Source organism: Pogona vitticeps, chromosome 2, assembly GCF_051106095.1.
Source record: "Pogona vitticeps strain Pit_001003342236 chromosome 2, PviZW2.1, whole genome shotgun sequence".
Lineage (NCBI taxonomy): Eukaryota > Metazoa > Chordata > Lepidosauria > Squamata > Agamidae > Pogona > Pogona vitticeps.
Genome location: NC_135784.1, coordinates 5,716,998 through 5,730,560, shown reverse-complemented (window position 1 = coordinate 5,730,560; position 13,563 = coordinate 5,716,998). Strand labels below are relative to the sequence as shown.

At 51.1% G+C, this 13,563-nt stretch overlaps 1 protein-coding gene across 6 annotated transcripts in view; it reads left to right on the top strand.

Moving 5' to 3' along the window:
* The window catches only part of LOC110071028 (uncharacterized), a 56,977-nt gene continuing 43,414 nt past the window's right edge, over positions 1 to 13,563 (top strand). For 4 of the 6 annotated variants that reach the window (XM_078387257.1, XM_078387252.1, XM_078387258.1 and 1 more), the window contains exon 1: positions 1 to 155. The gene's annotated coding sequence lies outside the window, so the exon portion shown is untranslated. The remainder of the gene's footprint in view (positions 156 to 13,563) is intronic. The other 2 variants (XM_078387253.1, XM_078387251.1) reach the window with 1 other exon arrangement.

Genomic DNA, 13,563 nt, shown 5'->3' with positions numbered 1-13,563 from the left:
GCTACGAAAGAGGGAGCGGAGGAAGGACTGCGTCCCCTCCCACCGGAACTGGAAGTGGGGCCCGTGCCCCCTCCCTCCCCCCTTTTCCCTCTCCCTTTTTCTTCCGACCTCTTTCCCCGCGCAGACTTTCCCGCCTCGGAGGATCCCAGAAGGAGGTGGGCGGCGGCGGGCCTTTTTTGGGGGGGGGGGAAGAGAAAAGTCGGTGTGTGAGGGTGTGTGGGGGTGGGTCGGGGAGGAACTTTCCAGTTAGGGAGCTGGAGAGTGAGGGTGACATTCAGAGAGTCAAGAGAGAGAGTCAGAAAATTAGAGAAAATTAATAATAATACTGTGTAAGTTAATGAGTGATTCTAGGCAATGAATTAAGAAGAACCTTTGTGACCTGCAGTCTAATACCTTTGAATAAAATAAGCCATGTTGGCAGCATTTTCCTCAGGAAGTTTTGTCTAGGAAGCAAGCAGAGGTACTGGCTTTATGGGCTTTTCTGGCTTATTCTCTCTGTCCCCACCCCCCACCGCATGGTTAAATTGGGACTTCCCAGGAGAGCTCCCTCCATTTCCTCAGGAAGTTTTGTCTAGGAAGCAAGCAGAGGTACTGGCTTTATGGGCTTTTCTGGCTTATTCTCTCTGTCCCCACCCCCCACCGCATGGTTAAATTGGGACTTCCCAGGAGAGCTCCCTCCATTTCCTCAGGAAGTTTTGTCTAGGAAGCAAGCAGAGGTACTGGCTTTATGGGCTTTTCTGGCTTATTCTCTCTGTCCCCACCCCCCACCGCATGGTTAAATTGGGACTTCCCAGGAGAGCTCCCTCCATTTCCTCAGGAAGTTTTGTCTAGGAAGCAAGCAGAGGTACTGGCTTTATGGGCTTTTCTGGCTTATTCTCTCTGTCCCCACCCCCCACCGCATGGTTAAATTGGGACTTCCCAGGAGAGCTCCCTCCATTTCCTCAGGAAGTTTTGTCTAGGAAGCAAGCAGAGGTACTGGCTTTATGGGCTTTTCTGGCTTATTCTCTCTGTCCCCACCCCCCACCGCATGGTTAAATTGGGACTTCCCAGGAGAGCTCCCTCCATTTCCTCAGGAAGTTTTGTCTAGGAAGCAAGCAGAGGTACTGGCTTTATGGGCTTTTCTGGCTTATTCTCTCTGTCCCCACCCCCCACCGCATGGTTAAATTGGGACTTCCCAGGAGAGCTCCCTCCATTTCCTCAGGAAGTTTTGTCTAGGAAGCAAGCAGAGGTACTGGCTTTATGGGCTTTTCTGGCTTATTCTCTCTGTCCCCACCCCCCACCGCATGGTTAAATTGGGACTTCCCAGGAGAGCTCCCTCCATTTCCTCAGGAAGTTTTGTCTAGGAAGCAAGCAGAGGTACTGGCTTTATGGGCTTTTCTGGCTTATTCTCTCTGTCCCCACCCCCCACCGCATGGTTAAATTGGGACTTCCCAGGAGAGCTCCCTCCATTTCCTCAGGAAGTTTTGTCTAGGAAGCAAGCAGAGGTACTGGCTTTATGGGCTTTTCTGGCTTATTCTCTCTGTCCCCACCCCCCACCGCATGGTTAAATTGGGACTTCCCAGGAGAGCTCCCTCCATTTCCTCAGGAAGTTTTGTCTAGGAAGCAAGCAGAGGTACTGGCTTTATGGGCTTTTCTGGCTTATTCTCTCTGTCCCCACCCCCCACCGCATGGTTAAATTGGGACTTCCCAGGAGAGCTCCCTCCATTTCCTCAGGAAGTTTTGTCTAGGAAGCAAGCAGAGGTACTGGCTTTATGGGCTTTTCTGGCTTATTCTCTCTGTCCCCACCCCCCACCGCATGGTTAAATTGGGACTTCCCAGGAGAGCTCCCTCCATTTCCTCAGGAAGTTTTGTCTAGGAAGCAAGCAGAGGTACTGGCTTTATGGGCTTTTCTGGCTTATTCTCTCTGTCCCCACCCCCCACCGCATGGTTAAATTGGGACTTCCCAGGAGAGCTCCCTCCATTTCCTCAGGAAGTTTTGTCTAGGAAGCAAGCAGAGGTACTGGCTTTATGGGCTTTTCTGGCTTATTCTCTCTGTCCCCACCCCCCACCGCATGGTTAAATTGGGACTTCCCAGGAGAGCTCCCTCCATTTCCTCAGGAAGTTTTGTCTAGGAAGCAAGCAGAGGTACTGGCTTTATGGGCTTTTCTGGCTTATTCTCTCTGTCCCCACCCCCCACCGCATGGTTAAATTGGGACTTCCCAGGAGAGCTCCCTCCATTTCCTCAGGAAGTTTTGTCTAGGAAGCAAGCAGAGGTACTGGCTTTATGGGCTTTTCTGGCTTATTCTCTCTGTCCCCACCCCCCACCGCATGGTTAAATTGGGACTTCCCAGGAGAGCTCCCTCCATTTCCTCAGGAAGTTTTGTCTAGGAAGCAAGCAGAGGTACTGGCTTTATGGGCTTTTCTGGCTTATTCTCTCTGTCCCCACCCCCCACCGCATGGTTAAATTGGGACTTCCCAGGAGAGCTCCCTCCATTTCCTCAGGAAGTTTTGTCTAGGAAGCAAGCAGAGGTACTGGCTTTATGGGCTTTTCTGGCTTATTCTCTCTGTCCCCACCCCCCACCGCATGGTTAAATTGGGACTTCCCAGGAGAGCTCCCTCCATTTCCTCAGGAAGTTTTGTCTAGGAAGCAAGCAGAGGTACTGGCTTTATGGGCTTTTCTGGCTTATTCTCTCTGTCCCCACCCCCCACCGCATGGTTAAATTGGGACTTCCCAGGAGAGCTCCCTCCATTTCCTCAGGAAGTTTTGTCTAGGAAGCAAGCAGAGGTACTGGCTTTATGGGCTTTTCTGGCTTATTCTCTCTGTCCCCACCCCCCACCGCATGGTTAAATTGGGACTTCCCAGGAGAGCTCCCTCCATTTCCTCAGGAAGTTTTGTCTAGGAAGCAAGCAGAGGTACTGGCTTTATGGGCTTTTCTGGCTTATTCTCTCTGTCCCCACCCCCCACCGCATGGTTAAATTGGGACTTCCCAGGAGAGCTCCCTCCATTTCCTCAGGAAGTTTTGTCTAGGAAGCAAGCAGAGGTACTGGCTTTATGGGCTTTTCTGGCTTATTCTCTCTGTCCCCACCCCCCACCGCATGGTTAAATTGGGACTTCCCAGGAGAGCTCCCTCCATTTCCTCAGGAAGTTTTGTCTAGGAAGCAAGCAGAGGTACTGGCTTTATGGGCTTTTCTGGCTTATTCTCTCTGTCCCCACCCCCCACCGCATGGTTAAATTGGGACTTCCCAGGAGAGCTCCCTCCATTTCCTCAGGAAGTTTTGTCTAGGAAGCAAGCAGAGGTACTGGCTTTATGGGCTTTTCTGGCTTATTCTCTCTGTCCCCACCCCCCACCGCATGGTTAAATTGGGACTTCCCAGGAGAGCTCCCTCCATTTCCTCAGGAAGTTTTGTCTAGGAAGCAAGCAGAGGTACTGGCTTTATGGGCTTTTCTGGCTTATTCTCTCTGTCCCCACCCCCCACCGCATGGTTAAATTGGGACTTCCCAGGAGAGCTCCCTCCATTTCCTCAGGAAGTTTTGTCTAGGAAGCAAGCAGAGGTACTGGCTTTATGGGCTTTTCTGGCTTATTCTCTCTGTCCCCACCCCCCACCGCATGGTTAAATTGGGACTTCCCAGGAGAGCTCCCTCCATTTCCTCAGGAAGTTTTGTCTAGGAAGCAAGCAGAGGTACTGGCTTTATGGGCTTTTCTGGCTTATTCTCTCTGTCCCCACCCCCCACCGCATGGTTAAATTGGGACTTCCCAGGAGAGCTCCCTCCATTTCCTCAGGAAGTTTTGTCTAGGAAGCAAGCAGAGGTACTGGCTTTATGGGCTTTTCTGGCTTATTCTCTCTGTCCCCACCCCCCACCGCATGGTTAAATTGGGACTTCCCAGGAGAGCTCCCTCCATTTCCTCAGGAAGTTTTGTCTAGGAAGCAAGCAGAGGTACTGGCTTTATGGGCTTTTCTGGCTTATTCTCTCTGTCCCCACCCCCCACCGCATGGTTAAATTGGGACTTCCCAGGAGAGCTCCCTCCATTTCCTCAGGAAGTTTTGTCTAGGAAGCAAGCAGAGGTACTGGCTTTATGGGCTTTTCTGGCTTATTCTCTCTGTCCCCACCCCCCACCGCATGGTTAAATTGGGACTTCCCAGGAGAGCTCCCTCCATTTCCTCAGGAAGTTTTGTCTAGGAAGCAAGCAGAGGTACTGGCTTTATGGGCTTTTCTGGCTTATTCTCTCTGTCCCCACCCCCCACCGCATGGTTAAATTGGGACTTCCCAGGAGAGCTCCCTCCATTTCCTCAGGAAGTTTTGTCTAGGAAGCAAGCAGAGGTACTGGCTTTATGGGCTTTTCTGGCTTATTCTCTCTGTCCCCACCCCCCACCGCATGGTTAAATTGGGACTTCCCAGGAGAGCTCCCTCCATTTCCTCAGGAAGTTTTGTCTAGGAAGCAAGCAGAGGTACTGGCTTTATGGGCTTTTCTGGCTTATTCTCTCTGTCCCCACCCCCCACCGCATGGTTAAATTGGGACTTCCCAGGAGAGCTCCCTCCATTTCCTCAGGAAGTTTTGTCTAGGAAGCAAGCAGAGGTACTGGCTTTATGGGCTTTTCTGGCTTATTCTCTCTGTCCCCACCCCCCACCGCATGGTTAAATTGGGACTTCCCAGGAGAGCTCCCTCCATTTCCTCAGGAAGTTTTGTCTAGGAAGCAAGCAGAGGTACTGGCTTTATGGGCTTTTCTGGCTTATTCTCTCTGTCCCCACCCCCCACCGCATGGTTAAATTGGGACTTCCCAGGAGAGCTCCCTCCATTTCCTCAGGAAGTTTTGTCTAGGAAGCAAGCAGAGGTACTGGCTTTATGGGCTTTTCTGGCTTATTCTCTCTGTCCCCACCCCCCACCGCATGGTTAAATTGGGACTTCCCAGGAGAGCTCCCTCCATTTCCTCAGGAAGTTTTGTCTAGGAAGCAAGCAGAGGTACTGGCTTTATGGGCTTTTCTGGCTTATTCTCTCTGTCCCCACCCCCCACCGCATGGTTAAATTGGGACTTCCCAGGAGAGCTCCCTCCATTTCCTCAGGAAGTTTTGTCTAGGAAGCAAGCAGAGGTACTGGCTTTATGGGCTTTTCTGGCTTATTCTCTCTGTCCCCACCCCCCACCGCATGGTTAAATTGGGACTTCCCAGGAGAGCTCCCTCCATTTCCTCAGGAAGTTTTGTCTAGGAAGCAAGCAGAGGTACTGGCTTTATGGGCTTTTCTGGCTTATTCTCTCTGTCCCCACCCCCCACCGCATGGTTAAATTGGGACTTCCCAGGAGAGCTCCCTCCATTTCCTCAGGAAGTTTTGTCTAGGAAGCAAGCAGAGGTACTGGCTTTATGGGCTTTTCTGGCTTATTCTCTCTGTCCCCACCCCCCACCGCATGGTTAAATTGGGACTTCCCAGGAGAGCTCCCTCCATTTCCTCAGGAAGTTTTGTCTAGGAAGCAAGCAGAGGTACTGGCTTTATGGGCTTTTCTGGCTTATTCTCTCTGTCCCCACCCCCCACCGCATGGTTAAATTGGGACTTCCCAGGAGAGCTCCCTCCATTTCCTCAGGAAGTTTTGTCTAGGAAGCAAGCAGAGGTACTGGCTTTATGGGCTTTTCTGGCTTATTCTCTCTGTCCCCACCCCCCACCGCATGGTTAAATTGGGACTTCCCAGGAGAGCTCCCTCCATTTCCTCAGGAAGTTTTGTCTAGGAAGCAAGCAGAGGTACTGGCTTTATGGGCTTTTCTGGCTTATTCTCTCTGTCCCCACCCCCCACCGCATGGTTAAATTGGGACTTCCCAGGAGAGCTCCCTCCATTTCCTCAGGAAGTTTTGTCTAGGAAGCAAGCAGAGGTACTGGCTTTATGGGCTTTTCTGGCTTATTCTCTCTGTCCCCACCCCCCACCGCATGGTTAAATTGGGACTTCCCAGGAGAGCTCCCTCCATTTCCTCAGGAAGTTTTGTCTAGGAAGCAAGCAGAGGTACTGGCTTTATGGGCTTTTCTGGCTTATTCTCTCTGTCCCCACCCCCCACCGCATGGTTAAATTGGGACTTCCCAGGAGAGCTCCCTCCATTTCCTCAGGAAGTTTTGTCTAGGAAGCAAGCAGAGGTACTGGCTTTATGGGCTTTTCTGGCTTATTCTCTCTGTCCCCACCCCCCACCGCATGGTTAAATTGGGACTTCCCAGGAGAGCTCCCTCCATTTCCTCAGGAAGTTTTGTCTAGGAAGCAAGCAGAGGTACTGGCTTTATGGGCTTTTCTGGCTTATTCTCTCTGTCCCCACCCCCCACCGCATGGTTAAATTGGGACTTCCCAGGAGAGCTCCCTCCATTTCCTCAGGAAGTTTTGTCTAGGAAGCAAGCAGAGGTACTGGCTTTATGGGCTTTTCTGGCTTATTCTCTCTGTCCCCACCCCCCACCGCATGGTTAAATTGGGACTTCCCAGGAGAGCTCCCTCCATTTCCTCAGGAAGTTTTGTCTAGGAAGCAAGCAGAGGTACTGGCTTTATGGGCTTTTCTGGCTTATTCTCTCTGTCCCCACCCCCCACCGCATGGTTAAATTGGGACTTCCCAGGAGAGCTCCCTCCATTTCCTCAGGAAGTTTTGTCTAGGAAGCAAGCAGAGGTACTGGCTTTATGGGCTTTTCTGGCTTATTCTCTCTGTCCCCACCCCCCACCGCATGGTTAAATTGGGACTTCCCAGGAGAGCTCCCTCCATTTCCTCAGGAAGTTTTGTCTAGGAAGCAAGCAGAGGTACTGGCTTTATGGGCTTTTCTGGCTTATTCTCTCTGTCCCCACCCCCCACCGCATGGTTAAATTGGGACTTCCCAGGAGAGCTCCCTCCATTTCCTCAGGAAGTTTTGTCTAGGAAGCAAGCAGAGGTACTGGCTTTATGGGCTTTTCTGGCTTATTCTCTCTGTCCCCACCCCCCACCGCATGGTTAAATTGGGACTTCCCAGGAGAGCTCCCTCCATTTCCTCAGGAAGTTTTGTCTAGGAAGCAAGCAGAGGTACTGGCTTTATGGGCTTTTCTGGCTTATTCTCTCTGTCCCCACCCCCCACCGCATGGTTAAATTGGGACTTCCCAGGAGAGCTCCCTCCATTTCCTCAGGAAGTTTTGTCTAGGAAGCAAGCAGAGGTACTGGCTTTATGGGCTTTTCTGGCTTATTCTCTCTGTCCCCACCCCCCACCGCATGGTTAAATTGGGACTTCCCAGGAGAGCTCCCTCCATTTCCTCAGGAAGTTTTGTCTAGGAAGCAAGCAGAGGTACTGGCTTTATGGGCTTTTCTGGCTTATTCTCTCTGTCCCCACCCCCCACCGCATGGTTAAATTGGGACTTCCCAGGAGAGCTCCCTCCATTTCCTCAGGAAGTTTTGTCTAGGAAGCAAGCAGAGGTACTGGCTTTATGGGCTTTTCTGGCTTATTCTCTCTGTCCCCACCCCCCACCGCATGGTTAAATTGGGACTTCCCAGGAGAGCTCCCTCCATTTCCTCAGGAAGTTTTGTCTAGGAAGCAAGCAGAGGTACTGGCTTTATGGGCTTTTCTGGCTTATTCTCTCTGTCCCCACCCCCCACCGCATGGTTAAATTGGGACTTCCCAGGAGAGCTCCCTCCATTTCCTCAGGAAGTTTTGTCTAGGAAGCAAGCAGAGGTACTGGCTTTATGGGCTTTTCTGGCTTATTCTCTCTGTCCCCACCCCCCACCGCATGGTTAAATTGGGACTTCCCAGGAGAGCTCCCTCCATTTCCTCAGGAAGTTTTGTCTAGGAAGCAAGCAGAGGTACTGGCTTTATGGGCTTTTCTGGCTTATTCTCTCTGTCCCCACCCCCCACCGCATGGTTAAATTGGGACTTCCCAGGAGAGCTCCCTCCATTTCCTCAGGAAGTTTTGTCTAGGAAGCAAGCAGAGGTACTGGCTTTATGGGCTTTTCTGGCTTATTCTCTCTGTCCCCACCCCCCACCGCATGGTTAAATTGGGACTTCCCAGGAGAGCTCCCTCCATTTCCTCAGGAAGTTTTGTCTAGGAAGCAAGCAGAGGTACTGGCTTTATGGGCTTTTCTGGCTTATTCTCTCTGTCCCCACCCCCCACCGCATGGTTAAATTGGGACTTCCCAGGAGAGCTCCCTCCATTTCCTCAGGAAGTTTTGTCTAGGAAGCAAGCAGAGGTACTGGCTTTATGGGCTTTTCTGGCTTATTCTCTCTGTCCCCACCCCCCACCGCATGGTTAAATTGGGACTTCCCAGGAGAGCTCCCTCCATTTCCTCAGGAAGTTTTGTCTAGGAAGCAAGCAGAGGTACTGGCTTTATGGGCTTTTCTGGCTTATTCTCTCTGTCCCCACCCCCCACCGCATGGTTAAATTGGGACTTCCCAGGAGAGCTCCCTCCATTTCCTCAGGAAGTTTTGTCTAGGAAGCAAGCAGAGGTACTGGCTTTATGGGCTTTTCTGGCTTATTCTCTCTGTCCCCACCCCCCACCGCATGGTTAAATTGGGACTTCCCAGGAGAGCTCCCTCCATTTCCTCAGGAAGTTTTGTCTAGGAAGCAAGCAGAGGTACTGGCTTTATGGGCTTTTCTGGCTTATTCTCTCTGTCCCCACCCCCCACCGCATGGTTAAATTGGGACTTCCCAGGAGAGCTCCCTCCATTTCCTCAGGAAGTTTTGTCTAGGAAGCAAGCAGAGGTACTGGCTTTATGGGCTTTTCTGGCTTATTCTCTCTGTCCCCACCCCCCACCGCATGGTTAAATTGGGACTTCCCAGGAGAGCTCCCTCCATTTCCTCAGGAAGTTTTGTCTAGGAAGCAAGCAGAGGTACTGGCTTTATGGGCTTTTCTGGCTTATTCTCTCTGTCCCCACCCCCCACCGCATGGTTAAATTGGGACTTCCCAGGAGAGCTCCCTCCATTTCCTCAGGAAGTTTTGTCTAGGAAGCAAGCAGAGGTACTGGCTTTATGGGCTTTTCTGGCTTATTCTCTCTGTCCCCACCCCCCACCGCATGGTTAAATTGGGACTTCCCAGGAGAGCTCCCTCCATTTCCTCAGGAAGTTTTGTCTAGGAAGCAAGCAGAGGTACTGGCTTTATGGGCTTTTCTGGCTTATTCTCTCTGTCCCCACCCCCCACCGCATGGTTAAATTGGGACTTCCCAGGAGAGCTCCCTCCATTTCCTCAGGAAGTTTTGTCTAGGAAGCAAGCAGAGGTACTGGCTTTATGGGCTTTTCTGGCTTATTCTCTCTGTCCCCACCCCCCACCGCATGGTTAAATTGGGACTTCCCAGGAGAGCTCCCTCCATTTCCTCAGGAAGTTTTGTCTAGGAAGCAAGCAGAGGTACTGGCTTTATGGGCTTTTCTGGCTTATTCTCTCTGTCCCCACCCCCCACCGCATGGTTAAATTGGGACTTCCCAGGAGAGCTCCCTCCATTTCCTCAGGAAGTTTTGTCTAGGAAGCAAGCAGAGGTACTGGCTTTATGGGCTTTTCTGGCTTATTCTCTCTGTCCCCACCCCCCACCGCATGGTTAAATTGGGACTTCCCAGGAGAGCTCCCTCCATTTCCTCAGGAAGTTTTGTCTAGGAAGCAAGCAGAGGTACTGGCTTTATGGGCTTTTCTGGCTTATTCTCTCTGTCCCCACCCCCCACCGCATGGTTAAATTGGGACTTCCCAGGAGAGCTCCCTCCATTTCCTCAGGAAGTTTTGTCTAGGAAGCAAGCAGAGGTACTGGCTTTATGGGCTTTTCTGGCTTATTCTCTCTGTCCCCACCCCCCACCGCATGGTTAAATTGGGACTTCCCAGGAGAGCTCCCTCCATTTCCTCAGGAAGTTTTGTCTAGGAAGCAAGCAGAGGTACTGGCTTTATGGGCTTTTCTGGCTTATTCTCTCTGTCCCCACCCCCCACCGCATGGTTAAATTGGGACTTCCCAGGAGAGCTCCCTCCATTTCCTCAGGAAGTTTTGTCTAGGAAGCAAGCAGAGGTACTGGCTTTATGGGCTTTTCTGGCTTATTCTCTCTGTCCCCACCCCCCACCGCATGGTTAAATTGGGACTTCCCAGGAGAGCTCCCTCCATTTCCTCAGGAAGTTTTGTCTAGGAAGCAAGCAGAGGTACTGGCTTTATGGGCTTTTCTGGCTTATTCTCTCTGTCCCCACCCCCCACCGCATGGTTAAATTGGGACTTCCCAGGAGAGCTCCCTCCATTTCCTCAGGAAGTTTTGTCTAGGAAGCAAGCAGAGGTACTGGCTTTATGGGCTTTTCTGGCTTATTCTCTCTGTCCCCACCCCCCACCGCATGGTTAAATTGGGACTTCCCAGGAGAGCTCCCTCCATTTCCTCAGGAAGTTTTGTCTAGGAAGCAAGCAGAGGTACTGGCTTTATGGGCTTTTCTGGCTTATTCTCTCTGTCCCCACCCCCCACCGCATGGTTAAATTGGGACTTCCCAGGAGAGCTCCCTCCATTTCCTCAGGAAGTTTTGTCTAGGAAGCAAGCAGAGGTACTGGCTTTATGGGCTTTTCTGGCTTATTCTCTCTGTCCCCACCCCCCACCGCATGGTTAAATTGGGACTTCCCAGGAGAGCTCCCTCCATTTCCTCAGGAAGTTTTGTCTAGGAAGCAAGCAGAGGTACTGGCTTTATGGGCTTTTCTGGCTTATTCTCTCTGTCCCCACCCCCCACCGCATGGTTAAATTGGGACTTCCCAGGAGAGCTCCCTCCATTTCCTCAGGAAGTTTTGTCTAGGAAGCAAGCAGAGGTACTGGCTTTATGGGCTTTTCTGGCTTATTCTCTCTGTCCCCACCCCCCACCGCATGGTTAAATTGGGACTTCCCAGGAGAGCTCCCTCCATTTCCTCAGGAAGTTTTGTCTAGGAAGCAAGCAGAGGTACTGGCTTTATGGGCTTTTCTGGCTTATTCTCTCTGTCCCCACCCCCCACCGCATGGTTAAATTGGGACTTCCAATACTCCTATTCTATCTACGATCCCATCTCCGTCCTTAACATGGTAGATATGCATGGCCTGTGGGAAGGTGGAGTTTTAGCTTTGAAGGAGGCTGAGCAGGAGAGCGTGTCAAATGGCGTGCTAAATCTTCAAATCCTATCTTTACCGAAATTTGATACATTGGAATGACAACAAACATAGAACACTTCCACACTATTAGAGAGGAGGCCGGGTAGGTGGGGCTCGTCAGCCCTGGAAGGCAGCCCATCTAGGAGAAGGAAAACTCCGACTTCAAACCTCCACTGCCTTGTGGCTATATCCACTTATGGAAAGGGCTTCAGGAGATAACCTCGAGGCAAAATCCGGAGCCGGAGTCCCGGAGGCAGTTTATATCATTCCGCCAACTCCTGCGACGTCACTGGAACCAATTGTACTGGCTCTTGCCTTTCCACTGGACAATTTCAGTGACGTGGAGAGGGGGGATTTGCTGCTTGGGTAACAGCCTATCCTCCATACTATTTTACCCAGGCTTCGTGCTCTGGAGAGGACACTCCAGCTTCGCATACAGCGTCGAAACAACACGGGAAGTAGCAGTTACCGGTTATAAGTCCTTGCTCAATTGGCGTAGAGCATGACGCCAGGGGCTACTTCTGACGGTGGGAGAGGTCATTACACCTCACCAGGTAGATACCGCCCGCCTTAAGCTGGGCAGCCCCCAGCCAGTAAGGTGCTACCTCGCCACGGTCTGTTAACTTCACGGGGTGCGTGGGGTTTAGGGTCAAACCCGACAAGCAGATCGATAACTGTGCACCATGCAACAATCGTAAGAAAACGCCTGCCCTAAAGCTGGGCACCTGGAATGTACGGACAATGACCCCTGGCTTTCCTGACTACGGCTTTCCTAACGACCTGCAAGAAATAGACGATGTGCGCAAGACAGCTGTCATTGACATGGAACTGAGTAGACTGCAGATGGACATTGTTGCCCTGCAAGAGACAAGATTGCCAGACTCGGGATCTGTCAAGGAAAAAAACTTCTCATTCTTCTGGCAGGGAAAACCATCGAATGAGACCAGGGAATATGGTGTTGGCTTTGCAGTCAGAAATACTCTCCTGAGATGCATTGTTCCACCTACTGTGGGGAGTGAAAGAATCCTGTCTCTGCAGCTCCACTCATCAGCAGGACCAGTAACCCTCATTAGTGCATATGCACCAACACTGTCATCCACTCCAGAAGTGAAAGACAAATTCTATGACGATCTGGCAGCTGCTATCAAAAAAGTCCCTGAAAGAGAGGCACTTTTCATTCTTGGAGACTTTAACGCTAGAGTTGGTGCTGATCATAATTCTTGGCCCACTTGTCTAGGTCGCTTTGGCATTGGAAAGATGAATGAAAACGGCCAGCGCTTGCTGGAGCTTTGCTGCCATTATGGTCTTTGCGTCAGCAACACATTCTTTAACACGAAGCTGCAACACAGAGTTTCCTGGAGACATCCAAGATCCAAGCATTGGCATCAGCTCGATCTAATCCTCACTAGACGTTCCAGCCTTCCTAGTATTACGATCACACGCAGTTACCAGAGTGCTGATTGTGATACTGATCACTCCCTGGTGTGTAGTAGAGTAAAACTGCGAACAAAGAGAGTATATCACACGAAAAAGGAAGGAAGACCACGTATTGACATCAGCAAGACTCGCGATCAAAGAAAAGTGAAAGAATTTGCCCAAGCACTTGAGGAAGCCCTTCCAGGTCCGGCTACTGCAAATGCACCTGAACGATGGGAACACTTCAAGAACACTGTCTATAACACCGCCTTGTCCACCTTTGGCAAGAAGACCCAAAAGGTGGCTGACTGGTTCGAAGCCCATTCAGAGGAGTTAATGCCAGCCATCGAGGTTAAGAGAAGAGCACTAGCAGCATACAAAGCCTGTCCTAGCGAGTACAACTTGCAAGCTCTTCGAGCTGCTCGCAGCCAAGTCCAACAGGCTGCCAGGAGATGCTCCAACGACTATTGGCTCCAGCTCTGCTCTCAGATACAGATAGCAGCGGACACAGGTAACATCAAAGGAATGTATGACGGTATCAAGCAGGCCTTAGGTCCAATACAGAAGAAATCTGCTCCCTTGAAGTCTGCTACAGGTGTGCTCATCCAGGACCGAGCACAGCAGATGGAACGCTGGGTACAGCACTACTCTGAGCTATATTCCAGAGAGAATGTAGTAACCGAAGAAGCATTAAATAACATTGAGTGCCTACCTGTCTTGGAAGAGCTGGACAGCGAACCAACCCTAGCAGAAATAAAAGCGGCCTTGGACTCCCTCGCCTCCGGCAAGGCACCTGGAAAGGATAACATCCCTGCTGAAGTGCTGAAATGCTGTAAGGAGATCATCACCACTGAACTGTATGAAATCTTTTGTCTCTGCTGGAGGGAAGGTGGAGTACCACAGGACATGAAGGATGCAAACATTGTCACATTGTACAAGAACAAAGGAGACAGGGGTGACTGCAATAACTACCGTGGCATCTCTCTTCTTAGCGTTGTAGGGAAGCTGCTTGCCCGTGTTGTTCTGAAGAGGCTCCAGGTGCTTGCAGACAGAGTCTATCCAGAATCACAGTGCGGATTTCGAGCTAATAGATCCACCACTGACATGGTATTCTCCCTCCGACAGCTGCAGGAG